Source organism: Bactrocera tryoni, unplaced genomic scaffold (assembly GCF_016617805.1).
Source record: "Bactrocera tryoni isolate S06 unplaced genomic scaffold, CSIRO_BtryS06_freeze2 scaffold_11, whole genome shotgun sequence".
NCBI lineage: Eukaryota > Metazoa > Arthropoda > Insecta > Diptera > Tephritidae > Bactrocera > Bactrocera tryoni.
In genome coordinates, this window is record NW_024395824.1 from 15453155 (window position 1) to 15457010 (window position 3856).

A 3856-nucleotide genomic window follows, 5' to 3' on the forward strand; every position below is an offset into this window, starting at 1 on the left:
CTAACATTTCATAAATAAAAATATGTTTAATTTAAAAAAATAATTTCATCTGAAAAAGGATTAATTGAAGAAAAGAATTATTAAAGCCTGAAAATAAAAGAGTGGAAAAACATTATAAAAGATACCTGAAATAAAATAAAGGTTATTAATACCTGAAAATAAATAATAATTACATTGAATTTGTAATATCTAAAAGAAAAAGAAAGATTGATTGTATAAAATGATAATAATATCTGAAAAAAAAGATTAATATTATCTGAAAGAATAAAATGTATTAAATACAAATAGAATTTACTCTGAAAACAAAGATTAATTAAATAAAAATAGTGATAAAATCTGAGTGATAAAATCTGAAAAGAATAATTAAATAAAAATGTTAATAACATCTGAAAGAAAAGACAAATTTGTTTTCACATATTATATTGGATTGTGGAGGCCGCCTTAAACGCATAAAATACATATGTATGTATGTATTTATTTTTACGTATTATACACACACTTTTTTCACATACTTACTTAACAATTGATATTTGCCGCTTCTGATGATATAGCTGCTGCTGCTACTCCCAATTCAGTTCTGATTTCCAATGCTATAAAAATAAATGAAGTAATTATTTTCAAAATATTGTTAAAAAATCACATAAAATTCATTTACTTACCTTCTTGTTGTACGAGCCTCCTTTATGATGGTACGATCACGAACGACATGCGTCTTTCAATCGTTTTTTTATTACCCTTTTTGGGATTTTCTATTGTCACTATTGACAATTATGTTTTCTCCTTCGCACTCATTCAAATAAATCAAGAAATGAAACAAACTTTTTTTCATCGCATTTAGGTAAACAAAATAGCCCGAAAATGTGCGTTGGTGTTGGTGTATAGAGAAAAAATGTGTAGTTGTATTGGAATATTTGTCACAAGCGGGTAGCCGTGGTTGGCAGGGTATAGTATTCTTGTTTGCTTTGGGCATTAGAAGTTTTGATAATACCTAAAAGGACCAAATTGTCGCACATATTCACATGTGTATGTATGTAATTATCAGTGCCCGTAACAAATTTGAAAGAATCATTCCCATAATGTTTTTAAATTTGTCTGCACAAAACTTTATGTATATGTAATTCTATATACCCATTGTTTCATACGAAATCTCTGTTGTCACGGACAACCAATGGCCGAACTTCACGTTTTGTTAAAAAGTCAATGTGTCGAAGGCCTGACGCGACGTCAAAGCGTCACAACATTGTGTTGTTAGTAGAAAATCCGAGCTGTGCTGTAAAACACAAACGAACGAAGGCCGATTGTTACCGCTTCCCCTGCCGCTCTAACAGCTTCGCCTACAATCCAACGTTATTTATGCGTTTATGTGTGAGCTTGTATATGTCGGCACACCCTAATAGTGTGTGTATGTTGGTATGCGTGTATGAGTGTATGGGTATCAGTGATCTGCAGTGAATACTTGGCTTATGAATACACTCTCATATTCATGAATCAACCCCGGAGGGGTTTTAAAAGGAACGAAACGCGCGATTGTAGTGACGTCAAAACTGAAACTTCTTTGTTTATTATCCTTTTATTGAATTATTTTCTTAAGCTTTATCTTACATTCTAGAAATTGGAGAGCATAGGTAGATGAGTCCCTGAAGTTTTATACCTACATGGAGGGGGTTTTAAAAGGAACAGAGTGAGTCTATTGACTTCGTAAAAACTACAAAACTGAAACTTCTTTGTTTCTTATCCTTTTATTCAATTATTTCTTAAGCCTAAATGCAAAGCTTTATCTTACATTTTAGAAAATGAAGAGCTTAGGTAGATGAGTCCCTGAAGTTTATACCTACGCGGAGGGGTTTTAAAAGGAACGGGTGAGTCTATTGACTTCGTAAAAACTACAAAACTGAAACTTCTTTGTTTCTTATCACAAATTCCATCTTCACCAATTACTTCAACATCAAATACGTCTTCACCTGCAAATGACCTGAACTTCTTTTTTCCAAATATTTCAAACATGGGTGCGCAGGAACGTATCGAAGATGAGATAGATCGATATTTTACAGAAAGAATACAATTTGATAACGACTTTGACGCAATTCAATGGTGGAAGCAACATAAAGCTAACTTTCCAAGCATATCAAAACTTGCACTTAAAATAATAACTATACCTGCAAGTAGTGCGGCGTCTGAACGTGTATTTTCCTTGGCAGGCAATTTAATAACTGATAAAAGAAATCGACTTGCACCCAAAACCGTAGATAAAATAATATTCCTGAATTCAATATTTAAGACTAACTAATATGGCAATAAGACCTTAGAAACTTAAAAAACAAAAATATACAATGATATTGAGAAGTAATTTTGTGCAATACCTCAATCTTAATATATATTTAGAAGCTATACTTATAATATATACTTGTATCTTTGGAGTTGAATCTTATGTATACATAAATCTTGAAGTAAATTTTATGCTTATTATTTTTATTTTTTACCGAAATTAACTGAAGTTTGTTATTTAGTTTTTGATAATAATTCATGTAATTTTTATACCATTAAACTGACGTGATTTTTATTTTTAATTTTAATTCCATTGAAAGGAACTGAATTATCATTTTATAAAATAAAATGTAATATTATAAGTGATAACATAATAATGTAAGTATGTATGTATATGTGATTTTTTTTAATAATAGAGAAAATTAACACAAAATATGAAAATCCAGTTTTTTTATTTCATTATATCTAGTCATTATTAGAACCAGTTACAAAACCCTTGTTGTTATACAATAATATAATAGTAACTCTTACTAATTTCGTAATGGATTTCTTAGCCTTTGGTTCATATCGTTACGGCTCAAGTGGCTTGCGCACAATTGAGCTTCTTCGTATATTCACAAGTGTTTTGTATTCATGAATGTCAGAGAATCCTAAGCAAAGATTCATAAGTATTGTGAGCTCATAAGCAAACACTTGTGAATATATGCTTCATACAAGCTAAGCAGCTCACAAGCCAAAACTCTCTCTCTCATAATAGTAAGTGAGCAGTATTCACACTTATACTCATTCCGTGAATAATTTGCTTGCTTCATACTCAATTTTTCGCAAGTGGCTCAAAGTTGTGTTTAACTCATTCACTGCAGATCACTGATGGGTATACAGTCTCGGGAATTTCATCAGAAGAATAATTTGCTCATTATTGCATCAGCCGTTGATCGCGCTGTGATTTACCTACAGATGCCATCACGTGCAAACTTCAACAAAAAATTTCACAATGTTCATCGCGTCAAATATGATAACCGTTGTCAATGTAACGGCATTTTTTTGTTGCTTCTTTTGCACTATTATGACAATATTGTTTAGTGTCCGATTATTTGTTTGTGCTTAAGAATTCTGATTTATTTTGCTTTCGTTAAATTTGTTTTGTAAAAATGAATTTATTCTTGTTGTTTTTTTTGTTGTATGAAAAATTAGAGATTGGAAAATACTCATCATAAAAATTTAATCATTGTTGTTCTTTTTTCTGGCTTTTTTCTTTCAATTAAAATAAACTTTCGTATAAAAAACCACTGTCCGATTATGCGTTTGAGCCACCGTAGATAAATAAATACATTTCTTATAACTAATGTAACAATACAAAATAATAAATGAACACAAAAACAAAACAATTCGTATACAAATATCACAAATTTAAGATACATATATGTATTCAATACATATATGTATGTATATACTTAATTGATATAACTGAAAATAATATTTGCATATACATATGTATATAGTACATATAGACAATGCCAAAGTTTCCCAAAACCCAGTTTTAAATAACAAAAGATAATGAAAAAGACGAAACAAGAAGCCGAAGAAAAAT